Genomic DNA, 14,391 nt, shown 5'->3' with positions numbered 1-14,391 from the left:
AATATTTTGCATGTAACACCACCAAGTATGGGCATTGTAATATATATCAAATATTTATTTTTTCCCTCTCTCAACGGCGCGTCGTGCTGGAAGGGGGGAAGGGGATAGAGGAGCCAGCAAGCTCCTCGCTCGAGATTTCTCGGCTTCATAGCCATGCGAATGGACACGTTGAGGGGGGGAGGATTCCCTCCCCTCCCCTATAAGATTGAGGGAGGGCCGCAGGCTACAGGAAAAAGGAAGATAGGACAGAATATGAAGTTAATGCTGCTGTCGCCTGACGCCAAAACGTCGTCTATCTGTTGTGAGGGAGGGAGTGCCGCCATAACGCCGTGCTGAACGCTGAGGGAGAGAGAGAAGGATAAAGCCAAGCCACTGCCGCCCTCGTACAATATTGAAGGAGGGAGGGCCGCCTCGTCACCACTCTGGCCGGACGAGGCTCTTAAGCCGCCGCTGCCGCCTTCATAGCCGTCGGATGGTTGGTTCCCCTTCCCCTCGTGCCACGTGTATGCTAAAGCTCTAAAGCTTCTAAGTGGCCATAAGCCCCCTTTCCCTTAGAACCACACACCCCCCCCGGCTTTTTTAACCCTTAACATCTTCCCGTGGAGCCACTAAACCCCACCCCGTGTTTAAGCCACCTAGCCCCCTCTCCCCTTGGCCTCAAAAACCACTAACCCCCCCTCCATGCTTTATAAGCCTTAAGGCCTTTCTCCCTTAAGCCCCTTCCCTTGGATGGAACCCCCCAAAGAACTAAGGCTTGAAAATTTTTATCCACCTTAATCCCCATGTTTAACTTATTACCCCCTTCTTGTGCTTTTTACCCCCTTTCACCCTTCCCCTTTTCCCTTGGTTTGGAACTTACCCCTGTGTGTCCAAAAATCCCTTCAAGATCCCATTTTTTATACCCTTTCAAGGCCCTTCATATGTTGCGAAACCACACTCATACACTCTTTTTTTTTACCCCTATAAGGGCCTTTTTAGGCTTTCTAAACCTTTCCCTCCCGAAGAAGCTAAGACCTTAAAGGTCTTATTACTCCTTTCTCGTGGTCAATCCCTTAATGGCTCCTTGCCTCGAAAGAGAGAAGAAGAGTATCGAAGCGGCGGTGGAATTTCGAAAAGGAGTATAAAGCTGCCTTCACGTTCGAAGGATTACAACTGCGATGCCGCCTAAGAAAGTCCAAGGAGTAGCTGCGGGAGGGTCATCTCCCGGTATCCATGTGGATATCTCACCCCAAAACCAAATTTTTCCTTCTTGGTTTTATATCGGTTTTAATTCAATCATGCAAGATAAATTGTAAGGGATAAGATATATTTTTTCCTAGTTATTTACGATGAAGGAGTTTAGTTTAATTGAACATGCAAAATGGATAATGTATAAAACATAGTTTTCCTTCAAATAGCATCATGCATTGAAACCAATTATGAGCAAGATTATCTACCCACTGAAGTAGTATATTTCGGTTAAATCTTGAAGGTATAAAAACTGTATCTTGCACCATTAACCCCTATTCTTTTTACAACGAATCATCATAGAAGGTGAAATTCATGAAAGGTTTCTTACATTGCTTAAACTCTAGGAAGTTATCATTGCTAACTACATATCTTAGCAAGGAAAAGATTGTTTATTTGGCATGAGTTTTTCGCAAGGAAAAATGAAGATTAATTGAATTTACCTAACCATAAAGCAATAAAGTTTAGGACTGAAAAATCAATTGTCACATAGATAACAAATCGTGCCGAGGTGATCTCGATATTACCTTCTAAAAGTTAACCAAGTTAATATAAACTTAGAAATACCTATGCTGCGAAATATGCATTGGGAATGATTTAAAATCCAAAGAAATGTTTATACCTTAAATACTTGCCCACCTTCCCTGATTGTAGGGTCAATAAATCGTAACGTAAAAGAACTAGGGTTTTCCCCTGAGGGTCTTAAAGAAAAGAATAAAAGGAGACCCTAAGTCTGACAAACCTCAGCTTAAAGAAACTGAAACAGATTGCTTCATTGCATATTACGATGCAGGACTTGCACGACAAGTACGAAGTCATATGGTCTTGTGATTGATTCACAAGAAGAAAGGTTAAATACCCTCAACAAGGATGGCGGATCCTTACGCAAGTTATCTTGCAAAAGAATGTATTCTTTGATATCCTTCTAAGTAAGGAAGGTTAAAAATCGAAAACTAAAGTATCCAATAAACTTTAGGGTTGACCAAGTTGGGTTAATAGGGTACGCCCTAACCCAGAATATAAGGGATCTTGCCAAGTCGCAAGGTACCCTGGATTGAGTGCTAGATGCATTCAAAAGGAAAGACTCCTTCCTTAGTAGTTTGCCAACAACAAGATCGATTAACTGAAATGTTTGTGCTTGCTAGAGATTTTAGAGCACTGTTTGATTTATGAAGTGCAAATTAAATGAATATCTATACTTCAGGTTGAAGGCCTAAAGGGAGAAGCAACTTCAGTTACTCCCGACTGCCTGCCTGACCCTAACCAAGGGGGTTGTTGACCGCACCGGGAATGTGGACCGAACCCACCGCGAGAGGTCTCTCCGTTGAGCACTACTTGGAGCAGGAGGATGCTTGGGTGACAGGGGGGACTCTAGCTGTAAATCCCTGGCCTTCTGGGTCCTACACAAGAGGCTAATGTGACTCCGAATTGGATCTCGAGGCCCGCATACTAGTTTACGGGCGGAAGCTTGGAATAGTGATCCCTGTGGATTACTGGATAGCCTTCGGGCGGATTATGGACAAGCCTACGGGTGGATCTCCTTGTATTTCAAAGATAAATATGATTATAAGTTAATAAAGAACTTGTTTGATATTGTTTTTCTATGTCACATGATAAGATTATGTGGAGGAACTAGTGCTTAAGAGTTTAATTAAAGAAGCTGATTGTTACGTGTCCAACTAATGTGTTAGATAATTACCTAACTAAAACAAACCGAGGAAAGTGCGGAGGATGGACCATGGGTCCGTCCTACGGTTGGGTGGTCTCGGTTGGCTTGGAACTTTCCTCAAATCTCAAAGAACAACGGGATGATCGTCAAAGGACAAGAACAACGAAAGCGATGACCTAGAGTTATGTCTTATCCGATTTACGTTGTTTTAGGGGAACGGAATGGGACTATGCCTTATGGCAGAGAGGTTGAGCTTTGCATCCCTCTCGTTTCCCATTCTCCTTGAACCAAGTGCAGCGTGAATCCGCTTCGGACTTGGCGTTTCCGCGTAAAGTAGTTTATTTGGGTCCGATACTAGTTGCTGTTAGGTAATGATGAATCAGGAAAACCCTGATTCCTGTCGATCCTAAGTGGGAACGGATAGAATACTTCTGCTACGTGGCAGACGCGGGAAGCCCTAGATCGCAAATTCCGTAACATTCCATGGGAGTTCCGGGCGTAGCTTTCTAGACATCCTTTCTGATGGACTACTAAGACGTGTCCTGGATGATACTAGTGGACACGTTACAGTTGGTATCAGAGCGGACCTACAACGGAATTGTTTTTATGAAATCTCAATGAAATGAAGTAAAGAAATTGTTGCTATCCACACATCTCCTTACCTTCAATGCTATCTTGCAGAATTACGAAGCGTGGAACAAGTTTTTGGTATTTCGAGTCATGTTTATGACTGCAATGCATTCTCTGCTTTATAAACAAAGAATTAGGATGATGAACATCCTGGAGCAAATTTATAATCCATCACCTTTATACATGGAACGAAGATGGATGGGTGCTGCAGGAATCTACTATATAGCCGCCCACCGGTTTGCTTATATACAGACCAACCTAAAGAGGATCAAGTGGTTGGAAGACCTGAAAGTCGTGAAGCTATTCATTTTTGTGGAAGCTCACGTAAATTTGACTTTACATATTCGAGGTCAGAGGGTTGAGATGAACTCATATGTATATGAGGAAGTAACCCGTGTAGTCCCCGCCGACAGGATTAAAGTGTTGGGCCACCATGAGAAGTAGGATTCCAACGGAAAGGATATCCTGAACTTCTAATGACTTATCGATTCCTGAAGATCCATGACCCAAAACCCTACTATTACACAGTTCCTGCAGATAAATGTAATACAACATTGTTCTCCCCAAACTAAATGTAGCAATTGGCTTATCATCACATGAAACGTTGTATTCGAAAGGGCTATGCCCATATAAATACAAATAAAGACATCTTTTTTATCAATGTATGGTTGTGCATAAGAGTTGATAAAAAGTTAAGTAGCTACATTCTTTACGAGTACTGAATTAAAGATAAGATAACGTCAATTATCGTATAATAACGTTAAGAAAACCTTTATTGAGGTACAACCCCAGGTACAGGTTCCTAATTCGCCTCCTACATCAAGTACTGATGTGATCCAGGAGAAGAAGTTCCTTCTCAAGCAGATTAAGCCACCCGAGTTTGACGGGAGAGGCGGATTCATTTAGGCTGATGCTGAAATTTGGATTGAATCCATGGAGGATTACTTTGAAGCAGCCAATACTGCACCTGCCAATCAGGCTATGCTCGCCAAGTTAAAGCCCACCAGCGAAGCCAAACTTTGGTGGAAGCAATGGTGCACGGATCAAGGGATCGCAGAGGGATCCGTTACCTGGGAGAAGCTGAAGAAAGCCGTGCAGGGAAGATACTTACCACTTGCATATCGCACACAGAAAATGAACGAGTTCTACGAGCTAAAACAGCTAGGACTCACTCTTGACGCATACTACTCTAAATTCGTCTCACTTTTAAAGCATATGCCACAAATAGACATGACACAACAAAAGTCCAAATTTTGTGCGGGCTTAAATCCACTAGTAAATACCTATCTCGAATCTATGCATCCATCAGATCTTTAGGATGCACTCATTCGAGCGGCGCCTATAATTCAGGAGGTGCAAGCTAGACCAAGGGGTAACAAAACTTGGTCTTATAATGGCCCGAATAGAGGAGCACTCAGACCTCAAATGAAGAGAGTTCAAGGTCATAATCAGGGACAAAGAAAGAAAGAAAGGACGAATAACGTCAACAACTTTGTTCCTACTCAAAGTAATGGCCGAAACCTCCGTTGTTTCCACTGCAATGAACCCGATCATTTCAAGAGGCAATGTCCCAAGCTTGGTGGAGGACATCGCCAAGTGCCTTTCAAAGAAACAGGCTGTGGTTAAGGAGCCGCTACCCGAGGAAGAGGAAGAACCGCCTACATTTCCAATAGGCAAAGAGGTGAAGAAGAAGAAGAGGAAGATCCGACCATGGAAGCAGAATTCGAAAGAGCGAGAGTCCATGCCGCTTTACACAAAAAAGGGCTGAACTGCCAATTCTCGGTGATTCACACACCATCAGACTATCAAGGTAAAGGTTTCAAAACCTTGATCGATTGTGGCAGTACACATTCCTTTATCTCACCAGCATGTGCAAAAACATTAGGAATAGCCACAGTAGAAGCACCTACCCTGCTTGTGGAATTGGCAAATGGTCGTGAGGTTACTTGTACCAAGCAAATTGCTAAGGTGGAATTCTTTCTGGGAGGAAAGAAGACTTCAATTAAATTCAGAGTCATGAATTTAGGCATCCATGAGTGTCTACTCGGAATAGATTGGCTTAGGCCCAACGATGCCCACATTCACTATGGAAAGGGTCAAGTTTCCTTTCGAAACTCTGAAAGGGAATTAGTCACAACTCAAGGTGAGGCTGGAGTGCCAAGAATCCAATTGGCCAAAATATCTCGGATCATAAAAGGAGTCAGAAAAGGATTACCTATTTACTTGATCAAACTCAACAAATTAGATCAAAAGAAAGAGTCTCATGAAGGACCTTCTTGGCTAACGAAATACGCGGACGTATTCCCTGAAGAGTTGACCGAACTTCCGCCTCAAAGAGAAGTGGATCATGAGATTAGGTTAGTACCTGGAGCTGCGCCAATTGCCAAGAGACCTTATAGAATGTCCATACCAGAAGCAATTGAGCTGAAGAAACAACTCAAGCAACTCTTAGATTAGGGCTACATCCGGCCTAGCAATTCACTGTGGGCAGTACTATTCCAGAAAAAGAAAGATGGGACACTTCGAATATGTATTGATTACCGAGAGTTGAATCAATCAATAGTCAAGAACAAGTATCCTATTCCTAGAATAGATGAGCTTCTTGATCGTCTTCAGGGTGCAAAGATCTTCTCCAAGATTGATCTCAGGTCAGGTTACTATCAGATAAGGATCAAGGAAGAAGATATCCCAAAGACAGCCTTCAATACAAGATATGGGCACTTTGAGTTCCTAGTTATGTTATTCGGGCTTACGAATGCACCTGCCACCTTCAATAGATTAATGCAGGATATCTTTAGGCCATATCTTGATGATTTCGTGCTTGTCTTCTTCGATGAAACTTTAGTCCATTCTAAACAGGAAGAAGATCATGAGCCTCAACTTTGGATTGTCGTTGAGACAATGAGGTCACATAAGCTATATGCTAAAATGAAGAAGTGTGCATTCTTCAAGCATCAGATTGAATATCTAGGATTCATAGTATCATCAGAAGGAATATCAGTGGACCCAGCCAAGGTCAGAGATGTGTTTGAGTGGCCAACACCAGTATCCATCAAAGAGATACGTAGCTTTCTTGGATTGACAGGATGGTATAGGGTCTTCATCAAAAACTATGCTTTGATTGTAGCACCTCTAATGGATTTACTGAAGAAGCAGACTTCCATTACATGGTCAACTCCCGAACAAAATAGCTTCGATAGATTGAAGCAAAGTTTGGTATCAGCACCTATTCTAAAACTTCCTAACCTCAATAAGGAGTTCGAGGTAGTAACTGATGCTAGCATTCTTGCCTTGGGGTGTTACTTATCCAGAAAGGTCATCCAGTAGCATACTCTTCAAGGAAATTGAAGAGCCATGAAAAGAATTATGCTACGCATGATCTGGAATTGCTAGCTGTCATCCATGCTCTAAAGCTTTGGAGACACTACCTGCTGGGTAACAAGTTTACTCTAGTAACCGACCATAAGAGTCTCAAATGGATCTTTACCGAGAACGAGCTCAACATGAGGCAACATCAGTGGATTGAAGTGTTGGAGGAATATGACTTTGAAATCAAGTACCGACCAGGGAAAGAGAATGTAGTTGCCGATGCACTTAGTTGCAAGGCATTCCTAAATTCCCTAATCTTGCAAAATCCATTAACGGCAAGATCTTTAGCTACAAAAGTATATATGCCAAACAACCCTATACTTGAGTTAGCTAGAGAGGAAGCATGCCATGATTTGGCCTACCAAACAATGCTAAAGGAGATCTCTACCAAGGAGCATAATCAAATGTTGTAAGCTAAGTATCAGGAATTTTTCATTGATAGTGGACTTGTCTACTACAGAACAAGGCTGTGTATACTAGCAAGACAGTCACTTAAGCAGAAGATAATGTGGGAAGCTCATGATTCCCCTTTCGTAGGACATCCTGGCTATGCTAAGACTCATAATGCCGTTAGGAAGAGCTACCATTGGGAGAGGCTCAAAGGTGACATTCTCAAATATGTCACTGAGTGTTTGTCTTGCCAACGTAACAAAGCCGAGCATGTCATGATGCCAAGGAAACTGCAACCGCTTGACATTCCCCAAATGAAATGGGAATTCATCAGTATGGATTTTGTTGTAGGCCTACCCCAAGTCCAGAGGATACAACTCCATCATGGTTGTAATTGACATGCTTACTAAAGGTGCACACCTTATTCCAGTGAAGACAAACTATAAAGCCTTCGACATTGCAAGATTGTTTATCAAGGAGATATTCAAGCTACATGGTTTACCCAGAAGAATCATTAGTGACCGAGATTCTCTCTTCACATCACACTTCTGGAGAGCTATCTTTGAAGCTATTGGACTCAACTCTGTTTTAGTACCGCTTACCATCCCCAAATAGATGGCCAAACAGAGTGAGTAAATCAAGTCATCGAGGATATGATTAGGGCATACTGCTGTCGGGAACCGAGGAGGTGGATTCAATACTTGCCATTGGTTGAATTTTCCTACAATGCTTCTTACCAGCAAAGCATTCAGATGACCCCTTTCCAAGCATTGTATGGTCATGATTGTCGAAGTCCCCTAAATTTTTCCAATCCAACCTTAAGGGTTGAAGCTTCAAGACAGATGTTGGAAGAAATGGATGATCAAATAAAGTCAATAAGACAGGATATCCAAGCGGCCAAGGATAGACAGAAGGCATACGTGGATTTGAAGTGTCAAGAAAGAGTCTTCGAAGTAGGAGACATGGTCTTCATTCACGTACACCTAAAAAGAGTTCTCTATCCCTAGGAGATTGCAAGAAGCTAAGTCAAAGGTATTGTGGGCCATACAAAATCCTCAAATGCCTAGGACCCAATGCTTATAGATTGCAACTCCCTGAGAACCTAAAGGTTCACAATGTATTCCATATCAACCTATTGAAAAAATATGTACCCAATCCTAACCATGTACTTAATGACCAACAAGTTGTAATCCTAGTCAAGGAGTCCTTGAACTAAGGCCTGATAGGATCTTAGATGTTAGGGAGAGACAGTTAAGATCCAAAACCTTGAGAGAATGCCTTGTCCAGTGGAAAGACTATCCCGAAGAGGATGCCACTTGGGTAGATGAAGGCACTCTCAACCATCAAAACCCCCATTTTATCTCGAGATGAGGACATCTCGATTTCTCTAAGGGGGAGAGAATGTAATATATATCAAATATTTATTTTTTTCCTCTCTCGACGACGCGTCGTGCTGGAAGGGGGGAAGGGGATAGAGGAGCCAGCAAGCTCCTCGCTAGAGCTTGCTTGGCTTCACAACCATGCAAATGGACATGTTGAGGGGGGAGGATTCCCTCCCCTCCCCTATAAGATTGAGGGAGAGCCGCAGGCTACAGGAAAAAGGGAGATAGGACAGAAGACAAAGTTAATGCTGCTGCCGCCTGATGCCAAAACGCCGTCTATCTGCTGTGAGGGAGGGAGTGCCGTCATAATACCGTGCTGAATGTTGAGGGAGAGAGAGAAGGATAAAGCCAAGCCGCTGCCGCCCTCATGCAAGATTGAAGGAGGGAGGGCTGCCTCGTCACCATTGTGGCCGGACGAGGTTGTTGAGCCACCGCTGCCGCCTTCGTAGCCGTCGGATGACTAGTTTCCCCCCTGCCACGCGTATATTGAAGCTCTAAAGTTTCTAAGTGGCCCTAAGCCCCCTTTCCCTTGGAACCACCCCCCCCCCCCCTGCGGTTTTGAAGCTCTAAAGATTCTAAGAGGCCCTAAGCCCCCTTCCCCTTGGAACCACACCCCTCCCCCCTGGTTTTTTTAACCCTTAACCCCTTCCCGTGGAGCCACTAAACCCCACCTCGTGTTTAAGCCACCTTAGCCCCCTCTCCCCTTGGCCTCAAAAATCACTAACCCCCCCCTCCGTGCTTTATAAGCCTTAAGGCCTTTCTCCCTTAAGCCCCTTCCCTTGGATGGAACCCCCCAAAGAACTAAGGCTTGAAAAGTCTTATCCACCTTAACCCCCGTGTTTAACTTATTACCCCCTTCTTGTGCTTTTTACCCCCTTTCACCCTTCCCCTTTTGGCTTGGTTTGGAACTTACCCCCGTGTGTCCAGAAATCCCTTCAAGATCCCCTTTTTTTATGCCCTTTCAAGGCCCTTCATATGTTGCGAAACCACACTCACATACTCTTTTTTTTAACCCCTATAAGAGCCTTTTTAGGCTTTGTAAACCTTTCCCTCCTGAAGAAGTTAAGACCTTCAAGGTCTTATTACTCCTTTCTCGTGGTCAATCCCTTAGCAGCTCCTTGCCTCGAAAGAGAGAAGAAGAGTATTGAAGCATCGGTGGAATTTCGAAAAGGAGTGTAAAGCTGCCTTCACGTTCGAAGGATTACAACTGCGATGCCGCCTAAGAGAGTCCAAGGAGTAGCTGCGGGAGGGTCATCTCCCGGTATCCATGTGGATATCTCACCCTAAAACCAGGTTTTTCCTTCTTGGTTTTATATCGGTTTTAATTCAATCATGCAAGATGAATTGTTAGGGATAAGATATATTTTGTCCTAGTTATTTACGATGAAGGATTTTAGTTTAATTGATAGTTTTCCTTCAAATAGCATCATGCATTGAAACGAATTACAAGCAAGATTATCTATCCACTGAAGTAGTATATTTCGGTTAAATCTTGAAGGTATAAGAACTGCATCTTGCACCATTAACCCCTATTATTTTTACAACGAATCATCATAGAAGGTGAAATTCATGAAAGGTTTCTTACGTTGCTTAAACTCTAGGAAGTTATCATTGCTAACTGCATATCTTAGCAAGGAAAAGATTTTTTATTTGACATGAGTTTTTCACAAGGAAAAATGAAGATTAATTGAATTTACCTAACCACAAAGCAATAAAGTTTAGGACTGAAAAATCAATTGTCACATAGATAACAAATCGTGCCGAGGTGATCTCGATATTACCTTCTAAAAGTTAACCGAATTAATATAAACTTAGAAATACCTATGCTGCGAAATATGATTTGGGAATTATTTAAAATCCAAAGAAATGTTTATACCTTAAATACTGTCCCACCTTCCCTGATTGTAGGGTCAATAAATTGTAACGTAAAAGAACTAGGGTTTGTCCCTGAGGTTCTTAAAGAAAAGAATAAAATGAGACCATAAGTCTGACAAATGTCAGCTTGAAGAAACTAAAACGGATTGCTTCATCGCATATTACGATGCAGGACTTGCGCGGAAAGTATGAAGTCATATGGTCTTGTGATTGATTCACAAGAAGAAAGGTTAAATACCCTCAACAAGGATGGCGGATCCTTACGCAAGTTATCTTGCAAAAGGATGTATTCTTTGATATCCTTCTAAGTAAGGAAGGTTAAAAACCAGAAACTAAAGTATCCAATGAACTTAAGGGTTGACCAAGTTGGGTTAATAGGGTACGCCCTAACCCAGAATATAAGGGATCTTGCCAAGTTGCAAGGTACCCTGGATTGAGTGCTAGATGCATTCAAAAGGAAAGACTCCTTCCTTAGCAGTTTGCCAACAACAAGATCGATTAACATAAATTTTTGTGCTTGCTAGAGATTTTAGAGCACTGTTTGATTTATGAAGTACAAATTAAATGAATATCTATACTTCAGGTTGAAGGCCTGAAGGGAGAAGCAGCTTCAGTTACCCCCGACTGCCTGCCTTACCCTAATCAAGGGGGTTGTTGACCGTGCTGGGAACGCGGACCGAACCTGCCGCGCGAGAGGTCTCTCCGTTGAGCACTACTTGGAGCACGAGGACGCTTGGGTACTAGGGGGGCTCTGGCCGTAAATCCCTCACCTTCCGAGTCCTGCGCAAGAGGCTAATGTGGCTCGGGATTGGATCTCGAGGCCCGCATACTAGTCTATGGGTGGAAGCTTGGAATAGTGATCCCTGTGGATTACTGGATAGCCTTCGGGCGGATTATGGACAAGCCTACGGGCGGATCTCCTTGTATTTCAAAGATAAATATGATGATAAGTTAAGAAAGAACTAGTTTGATATTGTTTTTCTATGTCACATGATAAGATTACGTGAAGGAACCAGTGCTTAACGGTTTAATTAAAGAAGCTGATTGTTATGTGTCCAAGTAACGTGTTAGATAATTACCTAACTAAAACAAATAGAGAAAAGTGCGGAGGATGGACCATGGGTCCGTCCTACAGTTGGGTGATCCCGGTTGGCCGGGAACTTTTCTCAAATCTCGAAGAACAGCAGGATGATTGTCAAAGGACACGAACAACGAAAGCGATGACCTAGAGTTATGTCTTACCCAATTTACGATGTTTTAAGGGAATGGAATGGGAATATGCCTTATGGAAGAGAGGTTGAGCTTTGCATCCCTCTCGTCTCCCATTCTCCTTGAACCAAGTGCAGCGTGAATCTGCTTCAGACCTGGCGTTTCTGCATAAAGTAGTTTGCTTGGGTTCGACGCTACTTGCTGTTAGATAATAACCAATTAGGAAAACCCTAATTCCGGTCAATCCTAAGTGGGAACAGCCAGAATACTTCCGCTACGTGGCAGACGCGGGAAGCCCTAGATCGCAAATCCCTTAACATTCCATGGGAGTGCTGGGCGGAGCTTTCTAGGCATCCTTTCCGATGGACTGCTAAGACGTGTCCTGGATGATACTAGTGGACACGTTACAGGCATAACCTTCAAGATGAAGAGCCACAAAATAAATTTTGGTCTCTTCATTTCTAGGGTAAAGGGTGAAGTACAATTCAAGCTTATTGATCCACTCCTCCCATTTTGAAGGTGATGCATTGTCTCCTTTGAAATTAGTGATATTGATCTTCTCTTTAAATTCTTTTTCATTGTAAGATGGCTGCCCATGAGATTTTTGTCTCCATGAATCTTTATTCCATGAGTTTTGTCTAAAAGTAGGTGGCCCAAAACTATTTGATGAGGGTTATCCATTTGAAACACACTCTTTGTTTGGGATGTCATGGGCTGACCTTCGCTCATCATGCCTTCCACCTTCATGAACTTGATTATTGACTGCGTTTCCTTTTTGTCCATTTGAGGGCTGATGATAAAAAATCTTGTAGAGGTCACATCCATGATAATCACGGTCCCATCAAGTGTTGTCGCACTACAAGGATATCAGGCCATAGCGATGATAAATAGCGGCGTCGCTATTAGCGTCACAAATAGCGACGGTTCCCAGAGAAAAAAACGTGGACCAAAATGCGAGCGCGTTTCATTTCGCGCATTCACAAAAGGTTTCGAGAGAGAGAGAGCGAGAGAGAGAGCGACCGTTTTGCTTAGAGGGAGAGAAAGAGAGAAAGAAGGCTTCTCACCACCGTCGCGGCCATCGCCGTCGTTCGCGAAGAAAAGAAGGAGGTGTACGGAGGGCGAAGAGGAGCCGCAAAACCCTTCTTCGAGTCTTTACGGTGAGTGCATTCTCTCTCTCTTTTAGTTGTTTAGGGTTTAATTTGTGTATATTGAGAGAGGCAGAGGAAATGAGAGAGAAAGAGAGGAAGGGGGAGAGGGAGGAAGAGAGAGAGATAGAGAGGGAGAGGGAGAGGGAGGAAATGGGAGAGGGAAGGGGAGAAAATGAGAGAGGTAGAGGAAGGGAGAGTGCATTCTCTCTCTTTTACTTTTTTTGTATAATTTGTGTATATTGAGAGAGGGAGAGGGAGAGGGAGAGGGAGGGAAAGGGAGAGGAAATGAGAGAGAAAGAGAGGGAGGGAGAGAAAGAGAAAGAGAGGGAGAGGGAGAGGGAAAGAGAGGGATAGGGAGAGGGAGGGGGAGGAAATGATAGAGGAAGAGGGAGGGAGAGAGAGAGAGAGAAAGAGAGGGAGAGGGAGAGGGGGAGGAAATAGGAAAGGAAGAGGGAGGGAGAGAGAAAGAGAGCGGGAGGGAGAGGAAATGAGAGAGGGAGAGGGAGAGGGAGGGAGACATTAAACATAATAGGAAAATGAGAGAGAGGGAGACGGAGAGGGAAGAAATGGGAAAGGGAGAGGGAGGGAGAGAGAGAGAAAGAGAGGGAGAGGGAGAGGGGAGGAAACGGGAAAAGAAGATGGAGGGAGACATTAAACATAATAGGAAAATGAGAGAGAGGGAGAGGGAGAGGGAGGAAATGGGAGAGGGAGAGGAGAGAGAAAAAGAAATGAGAGAGAGAGAGGGGAGAGAGTAAAATAGAAAAAAATCATTAAACCTAATAGGGAAAGAGAGAAAGAAAGGGTGAGGGTGAGGGAGGGAGAGAAAATGAGAGAGGGAGAGAAAGAGAGAAAATGAAATGAGAGAGGGAGAGGAGAGAGAACAAGAGAGAAAAATCATTAAACCTAATAGGGAAAGAGAGAAAGAGAGGGTGAGGGTGAGGGAGGGAGAGGAAATGAGAGAGGGAGAGAAAGACAGAAAAGTAAATAAGACCTTACAATAAGCTGATCCTAGGCTCATAGGGGTTAGGCCGATCCTCAACAAACCTAAGGGATATATGGCTAGAGAACCCTAGCACACTTGAGCCTCCTAGCATAATGTTCTTCTTGCAAAGAGACCTCTCATACATGGGGCTTGTCCTAGCCTCCACCATGCAAGTATACAACGAAGGCAATCAGCCTATCAATTAGAAAAACATTCATTTTTCATAACATAAATCCAAAAATAACTTTGGATATTCCATAAAGATCAATCTCTTCTTAAAAAGACAAATACAAAAACTAAAACAGCATCATCACAAGTTCTTTTAGAAAACTCATCCTCAACTATCAATTTTAATTAAAAAATATAATATAAAATCACTTGCAAGGAAGGACACTATTTTATCATTAACCCTCTTTCTTCCTTAGAATAGTCTTAGCAACAAATTTTTGCTCTAACAAGCATATATTTGAGCATAATAACTATTTTAAGGTTTATTCCATAAGTAGTAGT

The sequence above is a fragment of the Lygodium microphyllum genome, chromosome 27 (genome assembly GCF_053477565.2).
Source record: "Lygodium microphyllum isolate KBCC chromosome 27, Lygodium_microphyllum_v1.1.10, whole genome shotgun sequence".
Classification (NCBI taxonomy): Eukaryota; Viridiplantae; Streptophyta; class Polypodiopsida; order Schizaeales; family Lygodiaceae; genus Lygodium; species Lygodium microphyllum.
This window is presented reverse-complemented; position numbering follows the sequence as displayed.